The sequence below is a fragment of the Myotis daubentonii genome, chromosome 16 (genome assembly GCF_963259705.1).
Source record: "Myotis daubentonii chromosome 16, mMyoDau2.1, whole genome shotgun sequence".
Lineage (NCBI taxonomy): Eukaryota > Metazoa > Chordata > Mammalia > Chiroptera > Vespertilionidae > Myotis > Myotis daubentonii.
This window is the reverse complement of record NC_081855.1, coordinates 11,487,531-11,508,487: the sequence shown is the minus strand read 5'-3', so window position 1 is coordinate 11,508,487 and position 20,957 is coordinate 11,487,531. Positions and strand designations below refer to the sequence as shown.

General features: G+C 40.6%; 1 pseudogene; it reads right to left on the bottom strand.

The window, feature by feature from the left end:
• Nucleotides 1–16,562: 16,562 nt before the first annotated feature.
• LOC132219388 (ATP-binding cassette sub-family D member 3-like) lies at nucleotides 16,563–18,610 on the bottom strand (annotated as a pseudogene).
• Nucleotides 18,611–20,957: the final 2,347 nt, after the last annotated feature.

The window sequence follows — 20,957 nt, the reverse complement described above, 5'->3', positions numbered from 1 at the left end:
TGATGCAAGCCAGGTTGCTGCTCTGGCCGGGGGCTACAGGGGAGGTGGTGGGAGCATCTGACTCTCACTATGTGGTGTGAGTGGCCGTGCCCTCACCGGTCCTCAGACTCATCCTGAGCATCCTGCCCACCACTCCCAGCTGCTCTGTGGTTGCATCTTCGGGTCTGAGCTTCTTCTCAGCAGCGCAGATGGTCACACTGCCCACAGTGTCCCTCCAGGACCACCATTCAGGGGCTCTCTGAGTTCTGATTCACTGTCCTGGGACCATGCCTAATGTTGCTTCAGACCAAGGGACCCAGCAGGAGAGTGAGACACACAGGCTGTGGAAGCACATCCCACACTTCCAAGCCCACAGAACAGCGGGCCCCTCTTACAGGCACACTAAGGTCCCAGCGGGGAACTGGCATTCTATGGAGAGAGGAGCCCTGGCATCAAAGTGACACTCTACTCAGGGAGCCTCAAAGTCTGGGCTCTGGATCAAGAATGTCAACACCATGTGCGAGCGCGTTAGAAATGCAGAATCCTAGGCCCTGCCTCAAACCTGCCTCAGATTCTTCGTGGGGGGGCCCAGGAGGCAGGTTTGACACACTTTCTAGATGATATGGATGCAGCAGAATGGCAGGGAGGCACGTGGTGTCAGATCCCCAATAGGCAGAACGCACAGGAAAAAGAACCGAAGGGTGAAGGATGAGTGGCTCCTCTTAGCCGCTCTTTCCAGTGACTCACTTGAGAAGTTACGCTTCCCACCCTGATCTTCAGACTCCACTAGATTCAGGTCCTAGGTCCCGAGCAGGAATGGCTCCATGGGGGGCACATGGAAGCACTCAGCCAACTTATAGCTCTGGCAACTGCCTGGCTGTGGATCAACAGGCAAAGACATAGTGATTGACCCTAATTATTTTGAGGAAATAGACCTGCTGTTACAATGGGGGTGGGAGGTTATGTTGGGAACACCAGGGAATTATAGCAACCGCAGTCTGACGAGGAAAGGGCAGGGCAGCAGGGCTCAGACTCCACCAGGGAGAGGGTCTGGACCATTCACTCCCCCAGTTAAGCATCTGAACCAGCAGAAACACTGGTTGGAGTGAGGGGAATCAGAAGTGGGTGGAATAGGAGGGAGATGTCACAGCATTCGGAGCTTCAAGTGCAGTAGCAGAGACAACTTGTCCCTTTTACCCTCTTGCTATATTCTTCACTTATTTGTTTTGTAAAGAAATTGCAACCAGTCACTACCCTGAAGACACAATGGCAAGGCAGAGTGAACATGTCACCAGGCAGGAGTACAGCTCAGTGGTGCAGGGGCTGGGCTATAATAGACTGTCAGTGGCACAGCCATCACTGCTGTCTCAGTGAGCTCTGCATGACTGCTCCATGCCAGCATCTGTGCCCACCATCACCATACAGTGATGGCGAACCTTTTGAGCTCGGCGTGTCAGCATTTTGAAAAACCCTAACTTAACTCTGGTGCTGTGTCACATATAGAAATTTTTTGATATTTGCAACCATAGTAAAACAAAGACTTATATTTTTGATATTTATTTTATATATTTAAATGCCATTTAACAAAGAAAAATCAACCAAAAAAATGAGTTCGTGTGTCACCTCTGACACGCGTGTCATAGGTTTGCCATCACTGCCATAGACCCTGCTCTCTCAGTGAGCTCTGTGTGACTGCTATACACCAGCATCTGTGCCCACCATCACTATGGACTCTACTGTCTCAGTGAGCTCTGCATGAGCTCTGCATGACTGCTACACACCAGAGTCTGTGCCCACCATCACCATGGACTCTGCTCTCTCAGTGAGCTCTGTGTGACTGCTATACACCAGCATCTGTGCCCACCATCACCACGGACCCTGCTGTCTCAGTGAGCTCTGTGTGACTGCTGCATGCCACCATCTGTGCCCACCATCACCATGGACTCTGCTGTCTCACTGAGCTCTGCATGAGCTCTGCATGGCTGCTACACACCAGCGTCTGTGCTCACCATCACCATGGACTCTGCTGTCTCAGTGAGCTCTGCATGACTTCTACATGCCAGCATCTGTGCCCACCATCACCATGGACTCTGCTGTCTCAGTGAGCTCTGTGTGCTCTGCATGGCTGCTATATGCCAGCATCTGGGACTCTGTAGCTGGGTCTTTTTCTGGAACTTGGGAAGCCACTGTGTTGTGTGTGAGACAGGTTGAAAGTGCTGGGAATTAGCACTCCCCCTACCCACTCCCAGGCAATGATTGATGAGAGTTGATGTATAAATATCAGAGCCTCCTAACCTCCTGAGTGGGATAGTATTTTACATTATTTGTCAGAATTCCCTTATAGATTTAAGCTCCAGTTGTCTACCAAAGCAGTGGGTTAATGAGGTATCTGCATCAGCCAAGTTCAAATCAGAAAACAGAGCCACACAGTTATTTGAGCATGGAAAGTTTATTCTAAACTAGAGGCCTGATGCATGGAAATTGTGCAAGAGTAGGTCTTCCTTCCCCTAGCTGCCGGCACCGGCTTCCCTCTGGCACCTGGGAAGCAGGTTTCCCTCCAGCCACTGGCAGGCACCCGGGACCCTGGCTTCATCCAGAAGGTTGTCCAGAAGGACTTCTGGTCAATTAGCATATTACGCTTTAATTATTATAGATAATTAGTAACTAGAGAGGGATTGAAATAACAAGGATTGAATAATAAAATATAAAGTGATCTATAGAGAATATAGGAAAAGCAGATATAAGGAAGACCTTATACCTTAGGGCTGAGGCAGAGCACACAAAGAAGGAAAATCTGGAATAAGAAACCCTCACAGCACGTGTGGCTCACTGGATGGTGAGGTCTGTGAAGCTGATGTCATGGAACTTTCTGAAAATTCTCCCCTGGGTTGTCAGGGGAAATAGTCCAAGAGAGGTTCCATCCTTCAGAACGCACCTAAAAATGTTCCTAGAGGTTGCCAGGGGATATAGCCACAGGGAGGTACTTAATGGGGACATTCCATTCCAAAGCTGTTCTTGGGAGTTCCAGGGAAGGCTCTGGGCTCTGGGCACTGGGGAGGCTGTCTATGATGTGGGCGACTTGCCTGAGTTCAGGGAGCTGGCTGAGCTGAAGGAGCCTGGTGAGCGTTAGCACCAGAACTTGGTAAGTGAAACTTCTTTTTGTTCCATTGTCCCTCCTGTGCTGTCTACTGTAAAAGTTCGACAGTGTGCCAGCTGGCATAGGAAAAATAGTTACAGGGCCCACCTACAATACTGCAGAGTAGGCAACGATGGATGAATATGGAACTAAAAGACATTATATTGATAAGATGAGACTCTGTGTATCTTCCCTTCGTCCTTTCCCTTTCTCATTCTCCAATCATCTGACTTCTCTAAATTCTAAATAAAATACCTGCACTTGAATGTTGACTCACAGTTCACTTTGAGGAAAACTGAAACTATGGTTTGAAAAAAAAAAAAAAAAACAAGTGAAAAGAAAAAAAGAAGAGGAATGCAAATTAAAAAACACACAATGCTACTAGGATTTTCTGACGGATTGGATTTGGAAAATGAGGAAAACAGAAGCCTTAAGAATAGCTCCCATATTTTTGGCCAAGACAAGAAAAAGTTCATTTTTGCAATATTAAGTTTTCAATCCAAGAATATGATGCATTCATCCATTTTCTTTCAGAGTTCTTTTGATCTTATATGGGGTTTATTCCTGGGCATATCATAGTTTTGATAATATTGTAAATAGTGTAACTTTAAATGTTATTTCCAAATTGTTTGTTACTAGTATAAAATCTACGATTGACTTTTTATATCTGGCCATCTTGCTGACTTAATAATTTGTCCCCATATATATGTATATGTTTTTTTTTTGGATTTTTCTAGTTGTACAATCATACCTCTGTGAAAAATGAGATTTTCTTTTCCTTTACAATCTCGGTGTTTTATTTCTTTTCTTTGCCTTTTTTCAAAGTAATGAGATGTCCACTGACATGTATATAAGTAGTCATTGTGAGTATCCCTTCTGCTTTGTTCTCAACTACACAGAGAAGAGCTTTTATCATTTTGTTATTGAGTATAATTCTTACTGTATGTTTATTACACACACCCTTTATCTTATTAAAGATGTCCTTTCTATTGCCAGTTTGCTAAAACGTCGTTTTAACCTCAAATAGATGATTAATGTTATCATATGCTTGCTCTGTCTTTTTTGAGATGAACACATGATTTTTCTTCTTTGTTAATTTTCTCTCCAGAGTCTTGCTAAATAAAAAACTTCCATATGTACCTTGAAGTCTTCCTGGAATATATACTAGAAAGTGATGAATCTTCTACTGGGATTTTTCTCAAAATGATTTGGAGTTTCTATCATTTGCCTCACTTTTCTCTCTCCCTGTCTCCCTTTTCAAGGCCCTTTGAATTCCTTTTTCTTTGGAGAGAATTGGCTCTTACTAGTACATGATGAAGTATTGGTGATATGGGCTCTTCCTAATCTCAGTGATGATGTATTGGTGATGTGCTCTTCCTGATCCTCACTATTACTACTTATATACAACACTGCAGTGTTAGCTTTATGCTCTCAGCCTGTTGGGCTCTGAGCCTTTGAGACTTAAAACTTTTTATTTTATTTTTGATATTTGTTTTTTTCCTTAATTCTTTATTGTTGAAAGTATTATATATATATCTCCTCCCCCCTCTGTCCCCATTGACCTCTTCTAGCCCGCCCTGCTCAGCTGCCCCAGGCCCCTACCACCTATTGTCTGTGCCCATGGGTTAGTCATCATACATATACAAGTTCTTTGATTGATCTCTTCCTACCCCTGCTTTCCCTCTGAGATTCCACAGTCTGTTTCATGCTTCTATGTCTCTGGATCTATTTTTTTTTTCATCAGTTTATTTTTTTCATTAGATTCCCCATATGAGTGAGATCAACATTTTCTTAGCAGAAAAGCCCTTGCTTACAAACACAATTTTAATTTAAAAATTATGATACCATTTTATAATTTTATGAACCAATTCTAAAAGTAATTCAGAGTTTTATCCTCTGTTGGGCCATCAAGCCTCAGCCTCAATATGCAGTATTTCTAATGTAAGTGACAGAATGCAAAAATGAATCACTCAGGGCAAATATAGTCATTTTTTCAAAATATTGTACTCTTTGTTCACTGACTTCACTGGGAATAAATATAGGGGGACCCCAGGCAGGAATCAGCTGTACTCTTTCAGCTGACAATGATGGCATCTGGATCTAGAGAGACAGCAGTGAAGAGAAGAGCAATAAATGGTTGAAAGGATGTTTAGGAAGTTGGATTATTTAAACAAAGCATTTGATTAGGTTATGCAGAGAATGAAAGATGAGGAAGGAGTCAGGAATAGTGCTTGAGATTCAGAATGGAATGTGGTCTCAACGTTGGAAGAAGAATATCATGAGTTTAGTTTTGGACATATTGAAGTGAGGTGCCTCGAGAGACATCTACATGGAGATGTCTGGTAATCAGCCATGTGTAGAAGGCTAATTATCAGGGAAGAAGCCTGGCTGCAGGCAAAAACTGGCAATGAACATGGAGGTGCTCATTGAAGTAGATGGATGATCAAGAGGAAGAGCATAGAGCAGTGATGGCGAACCTATGACATGCGTGTCAGAGGTGACACGCGAACTCATTTTTTTGGTTGATTTTTCTTTGCTAAATGGCATTTAAATATATAAAATAAATATCAAAAATATAAGTCTTTGTTTTACTATTGTTGCAAATATCAAAAAATTTCTATATGTGACACGGCACCAGAGTTAAGTTAGGGATTTTCAAAATGCTGACACGCCGAGCTCAAAAGGTTCGCCATCATTGGCATGGAGTGAAACCAATAAAACGCTTAGGGCCTAACCTGTGGAATTCCAACTTTTAAATTAAAAATACCTTTAAGTGGAAAACAAAGATATATCAAACTGTACATAGCATGTTTATATATTTTAGTAAAAAATTACATGTTTATACTCAGGGTTAATTTTCAGTCCGTATGTAGCAAATAGTGTTATAGTCAACAAACCTTACCTAGTACCCATGCTGTAACAGTATGTTGAATATCACTTGTTTATACATTATTTGTTTTTATTAAATTTTTCTTCTTTTTGTGTTTCTTATAAAGCAAATGATATGTTTGTAGATAGCACATGTATATTATATTATTTATGTTTTGCTCTGACAACTTTTATTGCTAAACATAAAGTTAAATCTCTTCATAAGCCCAAGTGAACTTTCTTTTTTTCTTTTTTTTTTTGCAGTTTTTTATTTATTTATTGCTATTCCCTCATCCTTTGATAGCTATCAGCTTGTTCTCTATATCTATTGGTCTGTTTTGTTTATTCATTTGTTTTATTTCTTTAGATTCCACATATAAGTGAGATCATACAGTCTTTTTCTTTCTCTGTCTGACTTATTTCATTGAGCATAAAACCCTCACAGCGGTTCTCAACCTGTGGGTCGCGACCCCTTTGGCGGTGGAGTGACCCTTTCACAGGGGTCACCTAAGACCATCCTGCATATCAGATATTTACATTACGATTCATAACAGTAGCAACATTACAGTTATGAAGAAGCAACGAAAATAATTTTATGGTTGGGTTACAACATGAGGAGCTGTATTTAAAGGGCCAGAAGGTTGAGAACCACTACTCTAGGGCCATGCATGTCATCACAAATGGCAAAATTTCACTCTTTTTATTGCTGAATAACACTCTACTTTGAATGTTTATTGCTGAATAACATATATTGAGGGGAGGCATGGGACAGGAGTTGACTGAAGGCACCTGCCCCTGCCTTGCCTTTTCCAAACAAGTCTGAGCCCCCGGGTGTTTACTTAGACACGCCCTTGCTTAAAGGACACTGCAGACACTGTCTTCTCAAGGATGCTTACCTTGCTGATAGTATCTAATAGTTAATTTTAGTTCAAGCTGTGGTTACAGTAAAAGCCTAAGGAGGCAGGCGAACTGGGCTGCTTAGTGAAGCAGTCCCTTAGCCTCTCTTTCACAGAAACATTTGTCAGAGTAATCCATTCATCTATCGCTCAGGGTCTGCCTGTCAGCCCCAATAGATGAATGGATATCTATCTATCTATCTATCTATCTATCTATCTATCTATATATCTATCATCTATCTATCATCTATCTATCTATCTATATAGATATCTATATATCTATCTATCTATATATCTATCTATCTCTATCTATCTATCATCTATCTAGCATCTATCTATCATCTATTTATAGATAGATAGATGATAGATAGATATCTATCATCTATCTATCATCTATCTATCTATCTATCTATCTATCTATCTCTATCTATCTATCATCTATCTATCATCTATCTATCATCTATTTATAGATAGATAGATGATAGATAGATGATAGATAGATGATAGATACATAGATAGATAGATAGATAGATAGATAGATAGATAGATAGATACATAGATAGATAGATACATAGATAGATGATAGATAGAGATAGATAGATAGATAGATAGATAGATAGATAGATAGATAGATAGATATCCATTCATCTATTGGTGGACATCTAGATCAGTTCCATATTTTGCCTATTACTAATAATGCTGTAATGAACATAGAGATGCATATATCTTTTTAAATTAGTGTTTTTGTTTTCTTCAGATAAATACCCCAAAGTGGAATTGTGGAATCGTATGACAGTTCTATTTCTAATTTTTCCAGGAAACTCCATGCTGTTTTCTATAGCAGCTGCACAAACTCACCATCCCACTAACAGTGTATGAGGGCTCCTTTTCTCCCCATCCTCACCAGCACTTGTGGTTTGTTGATTTGTTGATGATAGTCATTCTGACCAGAGAGGTGATATCTCATTGTGATTCTAATTTGCATTTCACTAATGATTAGTGATGTTCAGCATTTTTTTCATAAGTCTGTTGTCCATCTGCATGTCCTCTCTGGGGAAATGTCCTATTTTTTAACTGAATTTTTCTTTCAGGTGTTAATTTATATGACTTTTAAAAATATATTTGGGGTATTAATACCTTATTAAATGTATTATTTAAAAATATCTTCTCCCATTCAGTAGGTTGTATTTTCATTTTGTTGATGGTTTCCTTTTTAGTTTGATATAATTCCATTTGTTTATTTTTTCTTTTGTTTCCCTTGCTCCAAGAAATGTATCTAAAAATATATTGCTAAGAGCGTTGTCAAAGAGTTTATTGCCTATGACTTTTTTCTAGGAAGTATCCAACAGTATAACCGTCAATGAACCTTGATTAGTGCTGGTACCATAATTGCATTTTGAATATCAGTTGTTTACACATTAAGACTAGGACAAACAGTAGTTCTCTCTAGTCCATAGGATTGAGGATAGCTTTTCTGTTTTCATTTTTCTTTATAATTTCTGCCAAGGTCATATTTTTAGTGCTTTGTTTCTAGGATTTTACTTTAGTACTAGGGCTGATATATGTTTTAAAAAATAAGAATTCGTGTTAGATCTATTATCTTAAAACCTAGCTGATAGTCAAAATCAGCTTAGGAACATTTATTCAATGACTAGTCAGACTCTGGACAAATGTTCACAATCTGATATCTGGATGGGGGCCCAGTCATCAGTGTCCCCTCAAGTAACTAATGGTGAAATTGGGTGATCTGTGGACTAAGTAGTTCCTGTGCCCACTCTGTACATTTCATGAATGTTTGTACTATAATGAAATGTAAAAAACATTTTACAAAAGTTTTTTAACATGTAAACAAACATTAATTACTCTAAATGATAAAATTAGCTACATTCTTAAATATTGACTAAAAGTCAAATTAGGAAATGACTATCCTCATTGAGGATAGTCTTGTGACTATCCTCACAAGAGATTGCGTGTGAGATTTTATTCAACAGTGATGCTCTCTGGTATATCGGTGGGTTGTTCATATTTGGGAGGGTACATCTGAAACTTGAACCATTGAGCCAGACCCAATGGCTTCATGCAGCAGCTCCAGGTCAGCTGCCAGCAGTAACCATCCCGAAAAAGGAGAACTTGCATTTGGGATGAACAGAAATGAAGAGTTGGACCACACAAAGTATGTTTATTGCACTAAATTTTAAACATGACACAAAAAGTTAAATTTTGGCTGGAAAAAAGAGATAACATCTATTTCCTGTCAATTACAGTAAATTAAAATACTCTAATGAGATGGCTCAGGAAACAACAACAACAAAAAAATCCAAAAAAGAAAACAGACATTATGGGGAATGATACAGAGCTTAAGAGTGAGACTCAACGGACTCTGGGCACACATTAGCATCACTTGGAACCTGTCCAGATCAATTACATCAGAACTTCAAACCTAAAAGCCTCAGCATTCGATTTTTTTTTTTAAGTTCCCAGGTTATATTAGCAGGCAGTCGGAATTTAGAATCTCTAAACCTAAATGTACTTTCAGTTGGATACTATCCTGTAATTTGCTTCCTGATTCCATCCAGTTTAGCGTTCCTCCTGTATCCCTTGGTAGCAGGGTAAGGCCTGGGTGAGGGCTGAGACAGCTCCTTGGTGTGTGACCAGTGCTGCTACACAGACCCTAGGCTCAGAAGGGCCGTGCACTTGGCTTAATGTTCTGCTGCTCCCATCTTGAAATTCCTAATAATTTTATCTTTGAACTTCTATTTTGTGAAGTTCTATGGGACAATGGAGCATGCATATGAGCAGAAGATGCTGCCCCATCTACATGGAGCATTCAGAATGTCTCATGAGCACAGACTTCTGGAAGACCCAGGGTGCAAGGGACTCAGTGAGACTCAACTTGCGCACAAGTACAACTAACCAACCAAGAGACCATTTAAGCTGCAACTTGTTTCAACTGCAGGAAGCAGGCGATGGCATTGTGAGTGACATGGAGGACTAAGGAACACTCATATCCTTTCTTATTCATGTAACTCCCCTGTGGTAGCCACCTATGTACACTGAAAACCATGGCCTGGAAGGTAAGAGAAAGTTCCTTTCCTCTGTCTTTCTCCCTCATCAGTTAGCCAAAGACAGAACTGGTACAATGTGCAGGGGTCAAGAAGTGAAATAAAAACAGTTGAGTTACTTTTGTGCAGTGTTTCCACTATTCTGGTAGGAATGAAATACAGAGGCATGTGTCAGCTATAAGATACAAGGGTACAACCGGTGAGAGTGCATCCAAGTGAATGCATTATATTTGTATTTAAATCTGGCATTGCACAATGTAAAGATGAACGGTAAAATTTATGCTAGTTTATTTTTTGTTTTGTTTTTTTTCCTTAGCACATTAAGTAACAAATAAAACCTTGACAAAGAGAGAGAGAGAGAGAGAGAGAGAGAGAGAGAGAGAGAGAGAGAGACTTCAGGAAAAAGGGAAAGGCACTTCTTTCCTGCTTTTTGAACAAAGGGCCCCAAATTTTCATCTCATACCAGGTTCTGAAAATTATGCAGCTGGCCCTGGCAGGGGTTGCAGGAAGTGGGCCGTACACAAAAGTGCCCCCCACTTACTGGCCCCGCACAAGCTCCGCGGAGCCTGGCCTGACAGAGGGACCTGCCCTGGGCCAGGCACAGGCCCAGCAGCTGCGTTTGCGCCTGGCGGAGACTTGACCCAGCGGAAGACGCCGGGACTTCGCTGCACCTCGGATCCCCTGACTGCTTCCAGACAGTCCCGGCTGCAGTCAGAGAATGATAATGAGCAGTTCCCTTCCGAGGATGAGCTAAGTGTGGGCAGGAAGGGTAGTCATTAGCAGCTCTCTTGTGGATACACTAAGGCCAGCAAAAATGTCTGCAGACAAGTAATTTGACTGGGCGTGTTTTGACAATAAACTCAAACCAGACAGAAGTCGGGTGGAGAGGGGAGGGAGGATGCGGAGGGAGAAGCCATGAACTTTCCATCAGAAAATAACTAGGTTCCTTCATACTCGGTGCCCCAGAGATGAGCTACAAAGAGGGAACAGGCAGGGGAGGCAGAGGGGCCAATGGGATGAGCGCTGGATGGACGCCAGGCCTGGGGGTCCCGGCCCAGCTCCGCTAAGTCCAGCCCAGTGACCCTGTGCAGTTCTATCAACCTGGCTGAGCTTCTGTTAGCATCCTGCTAAGATGTCTATAACTTTGAACTTATCCATATGCTTAGAAGGGAGTTATAGGAAGGGAGACCCAAGCATCAGCCACCACCTTCCTGTCTTACCTCTGGTTGGAGGGTGGCCAGGGTTACAGGCCTCTGTTTGGGCATAAATGGGCGAGTCAGACTGAGGAGCTGAGCTCTCTCTCCCCAGGCACGGGACGCAGGGGGACCAGGTGCACTGTGGGTCTCAGACTCCTGCTGTAATTCCGGAAAACCTGAGGCTCATTTCATTTTGAGCTCTAGCCGTCTGTACTAATCATCTTCCTTTAGACTCCCGCGGATTAGTCACAGTAGTAAGACCTGGTGCTCAGGCATCAGTCAGTCACCAGGGAGCTGAAGCACGTAGACTAATGCTGGCCAACACCGTTACTGACAGGTGGCATTTACACCAGTTGCCACGGACCCCTCACTCCCCAGAGCATTGCTCACAGGGGAGTCCGTGCCTACGGTCTTTGCACAGGATTTGATTTACCCTGGAGCCCCGCGCACGACTTTAGCTTGTGTACTTGTGTTTTTCTGTAGCTAGTATTTTCTAAGTGGAGACTTGAATCTCATGCACAAGAATTTATCAGACAGTGTTAAATAAAAACCTGCTATGCACTGGGAAGTTTTTGGTCAAGAGTGTGGTCATTGAGACCTTTGAAATGGTCTTTGTCATAAAACAATGTTTCTCAATTTTTCTCCATTATTGCTCCTTTAAAGAGAAACATTTAAGTTCTCCCTAACAAAGTAAATTGAAACGATTTTGTCAGGCAGAGTTGAGGCTTGGAGGTCCACAAACCTTTGCACTAAGATTTCTGCACTTCCTAAGAGCCGATTTCACCCTCTGAGGGGCCATTGGCATTGAGAAGTCCTGCCATAAATGAGCCGCTGGCAGCATCTCAACGGGAGAGATATGTGAAGACGCAGAACAGCATGAGTTTGAAATAACAAAGTTTGAAATCAGATTCCGTACACTTGACATAAGTGTTTCTAGTCCTCAATTTCCTCACTTATAAAATGGTCTGATAGTGGCTGCTTCCTCCGTTTTCTCTGGGGATTAAATTAGATAGTACTTATGTAGCTGTTAGTAAAATGCCTGGCATGAAGTAAGCACTAAATAAATGGTAGTCTGGAAACAAAGTCTATATTAGTTACCTACTGCAACATTCTAAATGGCCAAACTTCGCAGTTTAAAAACAGCAGATGCATGATCTCCAGCCATTTCTGAGGATAAAGAATCCAGGGTCATCTGGGCCATGTGGTTCTGGCTTAGGGTGTCTCATGAGGTCACCATCAACTATAGCTGCCTCAGAGACATCCTTTTCGAATTGCTCTTCCATACATTATGTGAAATACGAAACAGCACATCAAAATTCAGCATAACTTTTATAAAGACACAATCGAGGCCTTATTTCTTATATTACATTATGTTCAATCCTGTTTTGGGAGGACTTGCTGGACAATTCCATATAAGAAATACCTGTGATTTCTGGAGCGATTGATTTATTTGTCACTTAAGGATGATCTATAATATGGAATAATCAGATTTCATTTTTCACACTGGAATAAGTAAATGTAGGAAGATTGTATAATGTGTATGTACATTAGATTCAGGTCTGGCTCTACCAGATGTTCCTGTCCTATTCCCTTTTCTAGTCTCTCTTTCTTCTGTTTTTATTTTCTATGTTCTTATAGACTCCTTAAAACCGTTTGGGAGCAAGACAATATATAAGTTAACAAAACAGTTAACAAGAACATATTTTATGTTGTTATACATATATAAGAACATAAAATATAAAATATAGATAACCTAAGAATATATTTTAAATATATCCTAGAAACACTTAGGTTTAATAGAAATAAAAACAATGCCATTTACAATAGGATAGAAATGTGAAATGGGTAAATTTTATAAAATATGTGCAACACTTCTACATTAAAAATTCCAAAACACTACTGAGAGAAAATAAAGGAAACATGGATTAGAAGACTTGAGATTATTAAGACGGCAATGATCCCAAAGCTCATATAAAGGCTCCACATAATTCCAGTCAAAATTACATCAGGCATTTCTGGCAGAAATTGACATGCTGATTTTAATTTTACGTTAAAATGTAGAGGACCTAGAATAGACAAAAGAATTGTCAAAAATAGTAAAGTTGGAGGACATACACTGCTGGTTTCAATAGCCTATATAATAAAAGCCTAATATGCAAATCAACCAAAAGGCAGAATGACTAGCAGAACAACTGGTTGCTATGATGTACACTGACCACCAAGGGGCAGACGCTCAATGCAGGAGTTGCCCCCTGGTGGTCAGTGTGCTGCCATAGGGGGAGTGCCGCTCAGCCAGAAGTGGGCTCACTTTCTGATACATCATTATCCTATCTAATAAAAGAGAAAAATGGTAATTGGCGTACGACAATACCCTTTTCATTGGCTAATCAAGGCTATATGCAAATTAACTGCCAACTAAGATTGGCAGTTAACTGCCAACTAAGATTGGCAGTTAACTGCCAACTAAGATTGGCAGTTAACTGCCAACTAAGATTAGCAGTTAACTGCCAACAAGATGGCGGTTAATTTGCATATGTAGGCACAATGCAGGGAGGCCAAAGGGAAAGCAGGAAGAAGCCCCCTGCCACTGACAGTGATCGGAAACCCAGGGGGGAGCTAAGAGCTGGGGGGCAGGGCAAAGGCGGCCCTGGGGCCGCCTTTGCCCTGCCCCCCAGCCATGATCGGAGAATCAGGCGCCTTTGCCGCCCTGGCCAGTGATAGCAGGAAGTAGGGGTGGAGCCAGCGATGGGAGCTGGGCACGGTCGAAGCTGGCAGTCCCGGGAGCTAGGGGTCTCTTGCCTGGGCCTAAAGCAGAGCCCACGATCGCGAGGCCGCTGCCACTGCGGGTCCCTGCTGCCCGGGCCAGACGCCTAGGCCAGAGGTGTTAGGCCTGGGCAGGGGCGGAGCCTGCAACCACAGGGAGCTGGGGGTCCCCTGCCCAGGCCTGACACCTCTGCCAAAGGCCTCAGGCCTGGTCAAGGGGCCGATCCGGTGATTGGTGATCGGAGGGTGATGAGGGTCAACTCCTCTGGCCGAGGCATCAGGCCTGGGTGGGGGGCGGAGCTGGGGATTGGGGGCATATGATGGTCCCCTTGCCCAGGCCTGAAGCCTGGGTCAGAGGCGTCAGGCTTGGGCGGGGGGTGGAGCAAGCAATCAGAGGGAGATGGGGGTCCCCTGCCCAGGCATGATTCCTGGGCGGGGGCCAGAGCCAGTGATCGGGGGGAGATGGGGGTCCTCTGTCCAAGCCTGACACCTCTGGCGGAGGCGTCAGGCCTGGGCAAGGGGCCGATCAGGCGATCGGAGGGTGATGGGGGTCTACGCCTCTGGCCGAGGCATCAGGCCTGGGCTGGGGGCAGAACCAGTGATGGGGGGGAATGAGGGTCCCCTGCCCAGGCCTGACGCCTCTGTCAGAGGCGTCAGGCCTGGGCAAGGGGCCGATCCTGCGATTGGAGGGTGATGGGGGTCAACGCCTGAGGGCTCCCAGTATGTGAGAGGGGGCAGGCTGGGCTGAGGGACACTCCCCCCACACACACACACCCAGTGCACGAATTTCGTGCACCGGGCCCCTAGTTGGTATATAAAAATGCAACCGATTTCTGAATAATTAATTTGTATACTACTACTTTATTGCCTTCATTTACTAGTTCTGGTAGATTTTTGGCAGAATCTTTAAGGTTCTGTGTATAATATAGTACCATGCCATCTGCCAATAATGATAGTTCTACCTCTTTGCAACTGGGATACATTTTATTTCATCTTCTTGTCTGATTGCTGTGGCTAAGACTACCAGTATTAGTGGAATAAGAGTGGTGAGAGTAGACATCCTGTCCTATTCCTGATTTTACAGGGGACACTTTTAGTTTTCCCCTGTTCAGTATGATATTGGCCATCAGTTTGGCATATATGACTTTAATGATATTGAGATATGTTCTCTCTATTCTCACTTTACTGAGAGGTTTTATTATTAATGGATGCTGGATTTTGTCAAATGCTCTTCCTGAATCTATTGATATGATCATATGATTTTTTATACTTCATTTTTTAAAGCTTTCTGAATCTTAGTTTATTTTTGTATTTTTCAAGTCAAGATTATATGAACTACCCATTATTTAGATACCAGAATAAAAAGAGCAAGCAAAGGATGTATAGATTATCTGATTTTTTAAAAATCTGAACAGAAATTTATTATACAAACCTGTTAAATAGAATGGTAAAAACTGAATGTTTTGTATTATGGAGTCAGTACATCAAGTTTTACTTCAGTAGTCAATAACTCTTCTAACTAATTCGGCAATAAAACAAAACCAGTTATGCAGAAATAAGAATAAAGAATGTCCCTTTCTGAACCTCCATTTGATAAGACTGATTTCATATCTAGCTTATTTATAACATTCAGTACAGTTCTCCCACTGCAAATAATACATGTGGTCATTAATGGTGGTTGATGAGGTGAAATCAATTTTCTCTTAGGATAGTTCAACATAACCCAAATATTAAAAAAGCTATTAAAGATTCATGGAGACACCATAAACCACTACCTAAGGAACATAATTCACCTATGTGCATAATAGTTTTATAACATATTTTTAAACATAAAATCACAGTCAACGACAATGATAATGTTGCATACTCAGTGTGTTTGTTCATGTAGTGCATTCCTATGACTCATTTGGAGTTTAACACCATGTAAACACCACACTTCTAATAAATGGACTTTAACATACACAAATCCATCCAATTCTTTAAAAAAAAAAATCTGAACAGCTTTTAAGATCTTGAACTTGAAATTTAAAGACTTTGTGTTTTAAAATCCCAAATACTGGGAAGATTAGGTGTGAAACATAGTAAACTTTTCTTGTAAGCAGGATTGGACATACTTTTGTAGGAACCCTCAGAACAACTCAATATTACAAATTGAGAGTGATACATTTATTATTTGGCCAAACAAAATTCAAATGACTTTCCAGGATTCAAATCTATCCCAAGAGATATACAAGAAATGAGTATAACTGTGGCAGCTAAAGAAACCTGCCACTCTGCAGTAAGTGCTATTATTCAATGATGCTGTACATTTTGATAGTACACTATGATTTGTTTGCTTCCAATCATCATGGGGCACAAGAAAGTGAAACTCAAGACTATCTTGCCAGAATAGGAGACATGTTGACCCCAGTTTTAAGCAGGATTCTTCATTGAAGGAAAAGACAGAGCCATACAAATCAAATTAGTTGACTTCCAATAGTTTACATCCCAGGGTAAATCAGGTGACACTAATTTAAGCCCAACTTAATTTAGGCAGTTTTTCAACCATAATAATAAGGTCATTCTTAGGTCATATTAATAATTAAACCAACATATACACAATTAGCAACATCCTATGTAATATGAGAAGTTTTAACTGCTTGTTCTCAATTATTTTATATTTAGTTAATTTGTTGCTTGGTTTTTAAGAAAGCTCAACTTTATTTTACAATGTACTTTGCATTTCCAAGTGTGTTCTGTAATTATTTCATTGAAGCAGGTACAGTTCTCCGGATTCTAAGAGCCAAACTCAACTGTATCTTCTGTAATCTGTTTAAATTCATAATTGCCTCTGCCATCCAGATGCAGGTAGTGCTCATGGTGTTTCCAAAGACACTTCCTGTGTGACAGAGTGAAGAGGGTGATGCCAGCCTCTGCACAATGGTTGCAGATGTAGCCTTCCATGTCCACACTCACTGAGCGTGTGCACTCATCCAAAATGGCAAACTGGGGGTAATGATGAAATAATCTTGCCATTGCCATCCTTAGCTTCTCTCCACCACTGAGTACATCCATCCAATCCTGAATACTGCCCCAGCCTCCTTCGCGCTCAAGGATATGCCCCAACTGGACATTGTCTGGGTAGGTATTCCTTCTGTATTAGGGCAGATGTCACCTTCCTTTTCTGTTCTCACTCAGTCCAGAAGTGTTCCACGGGTCATAGAAGGTCTCTGGGGAACATAAAATAACTTTGCTATTTCAGGTTTAATTAGATGTCCTCCAAAAAGAGGCCATAATTCACCGAGAACACAGAAAAGTAAACTCTTCCCATAGCCATTTGGACCACAAATTAGAATGTTGGCACCAGATTGAACTTCAAAACTAAGGTCTTGGATCAATATATCTCCATTTTGCGTTGCTAAAGGGACATGATCAACATTTTATGTTATAGGCATTGATAATTTCTCCAGTTCCAGGTATCAAGGGAACACTTTGTGCTCCTTCAATACCCCTTTCTTGTTGCGAGATCATTGTGTGTTCATATTTTCCATTATTTAAATCCTTTAGCACTTGCATTAATTCTGAAATCCAAGCAGTAAAACCAACCAATCTAGCATTTCACAGCCAGCCCAAACTATTTGACCCAGAGCTTGAGACATTCACGAAAGCACCCTTCCACTTGGTAGTAGTCCTCCAGAAGTTCTGGAGCTGGCCAGGGTGAGACAAATCTAGGAAAGGGCAGCTGACAACAGGCAACCAACTACAGGGGCAGGAGATTTGTCAACTATACTATCAATAAAGCCCATAGAAAACTGAAACAAAATGAAATTATGTAGGCGTTCCATCAGTTTTTGGAAGATGGTATGGATTGTCTGCTTTTCTCTTTTATTCCGGTCATAAAAGGCAATTTCTTCACTGTTTGTGATGAGCCAGGAATTAACATATCTATACTCTCCTTCATACTTTTGCTCAGTTACTGTCATCTTACCAAGGAGTCTTCTAGGTCGAGTTAGGAATAACTCAGAAACAAGCAAGTAGGCCATCCTGCTTGCTGGGCCCCGCGCTCCTATTGCACTCATAACTTGAAGATATACAAAACGATCTCTACAAATGGCTTACAAAGATTTGAATACAGATCAACTACACTGTCACAAAACTTTTCTACACCTTGTGTAAGCAGCTAGTCTGGATTAGCTATTCTGTTGTCCAGATTTCCCCTTTTAAAATACGTGAATGCTTGCAGATATTCCTCACAGAGGCATTTAGTTAGTCTTACTCGGAAGCACAATGTGAGCTCATTTAACTCAAACTCCAAGAAGCTTTTAACCAGAGAGATGAGAGGCATGGCAGCCATGAAGTTGAATAAGTATCTCTTGATATCTTTTCTGCTATGACCATTGATATCACTTTTAATGAGTGTCCCATTTTGAATCATTCAAACATCACAATATGTTTGAGACACCAGCATAACAGCAATAAGTATCAAGTAACCCATCTTTTTACAAAATGTTCTGGAGACCACAATTTTCAGAATCCTTGAGAGCCTTGAGAACAACACCGTGTCCACCATAGCTCGCCCTGTTTTCCCTTCTTTCTCATTTTTTTGTAATGGTGGCTTTCTACTTTTCTTACTGTACAGGCAGAGAGTGAGACGCAACTTGTGGAGCAGGCAGAGCAGCAGGAATGCAGCCCCACCAGGGAGAAGTTTCCCACCTTGCTGAAGGCTGCCATGGCACCCAGGAGCAAGCCAGTGGGGCCTACCCTTCATTTTTTAATGCAATGTAGAATATTAATTGATGTGTTGATGTTGAAAAATCCTTACATCGGAGGAATAAATCTCAACAGAATATGGTGTATAATTTTTTAAATGTATTGCTGAATTTGGTTATATCTTTATTATTTTTTTAATCATCACAAGATGATGTTTTTAATTGATTAGAGAGAGAGGAGGGGAGAGGGCGTAAGAGAGAGAACATCAATGTGAGAGAGAAACACCAATATGTTGCCTATCACGCATGCTCCAACTGGGAATGAAACTGGCAACCTAGGTATGTGCCCTGACCTGGAATTGAACCCGTGACCCTTTGGTGCACAGGATGATGCTCCAACTAACTGAGCCACACTGGCCAGGACTGTTTTGCTAATATTTTGTTGAAGATTTTTACATGTATGTTCATCAGAGATATTGGCCTATGATTTCTTTCTTTAAATGTTTATCTGGTTTTGGAATCATTATAATGCTGTTCTTGTTAAATGAATTTGGGAGTCTTCCCCTTCTTGAATAGTTTGAAAAGGATTGAAAAAACTATAGAAAAACATCTACAGTTTTTCTTTAATTGTTAAAATTTACCTGTGAAGCCATCTGATCCACAACTTTTATGTTTGTTGAGAATTTTTTGATCACTGCTTTGATTTCTTTGGATATAATTTGTCGGTTCAGATTTTTTGATTCCTCCTGACTCAGTCTTGGGAGCTTGAATGTTTTTAGGAATTTTTCAGTTTCTTTCAGATTGTCCAATTTGTTGGCATAAATTGCTCATAGCATTTTCTTATAATTCTTTATATTTCTGTGGTGTCAGTTATTACTTCTCCTTTTCTGGTTTTATTTATTTGGGTCCTTTCTCCCTTTTTCTAGATGAGTCTGATTAAAGTTTAACATTTTTTTAATCTTTTCAAAAACACAACTCTTGTTTTCATTAAATATTTTTTAGATTTTATTCATTTATTTCTGCTCTGATCTGCCCCTCTCCCCTTCTTCTACTCACTTTGGGCTTTGTATGTTATTTTCCAGTTCTTTTAGGTGAAAGGTTAGATGTTAATTTAAGATTGTTCTTGTTTCTTAAGATAGACCTGTATTACTATGAACTTTCCCCTTAGAATTGCTTTCTCTGTGTCCCATAGATTTGGGGTTGTCATGTACTAATTTCCTACTTACTTATGCATTCATTGCTTGCTTCTTGTATGTGCCCTGACTGGGAATCAAACCTACAACCTTGGCACACTGGGACAATGCTCTAACCAATTGGGCTATTCTGCCAGGGCTCTCATGTACTCATTTTCTTTTGTCTCAAGGTATCTTTAGATTTCTTTCTTGATTTTATTGTTAATCCATTCATTGTTTAGTAGCATGCAATTTAGCCTGCATGCGTTTGTGTATTTTTCAGTTTTTTTTCTTGTAATTGATTCCTAGATTTATTCTGTTGTGATCAGAGAAGATGCTTGACATTATTTCAATCTTCTTAAATATATTGAGGCCAATTTTAAGGCCTCAATATGTAAGCTATCCTGGAAAATGTCTCCTGTGCATTTGAAAAATATGTATATCCTGCAGTTTTAGGGTGTAATGTTTTGGAAATATCAATTAAATCCATCTGGTCTAATGTTTTATTTAAGGCTATTGTTTCCTTGTTGATTTTTTTTGTCTGGAAGATCTATCCTTTGATGTTGATTGGGCATTAAAGTTCCCTACTATGATTGCATTACTGTTGATATCTCCCTTTATGTCTATCAATTTAAAAAAAAAAAAAAACACAAACATTTAGGTGCTCCTAGGTTGGATGCACAAATGTTTCCAAGGTTTATTTCCTCTTGTTAGATTGATTTCTTTATCATTTTCAATTTGCATAAAATACATTTTTCCATTCTTTTATTTTTATCATCTATTCTGGGGTGGGTCTCTTGAAAACAGCATATATGTGGGTCTTGTTTTCTTACCCATTTAGCTACCCTATGTCTTTCTATTGGAGCATTTAAACCATTTACATTTAAAGTTATTATTGATAGGTACATATTCATTGCCAGCTTATTCTTCATATTTATGTTTCTCATTTTTTAAATTTTTCTTCTTATAGAAGTCCATTAACATTTCTTGTAAAACTAGTTTGTTGGTGATGATCTCCTTTAGTTTTTTCTTGTCTGGGAAGCTATTTCTCCTTCAGTTGTAAATGATAGCCTTGATGGATAGAGTAGTATTAGTTGTAGGTCTTTATTGTTCATCACTTTGAATATTTCATGCCACTCCCTCTGGCCTGAAATGTTTCTGTTGAGAAATCAGCTGATAGTCTTATGGGAGCTCCCT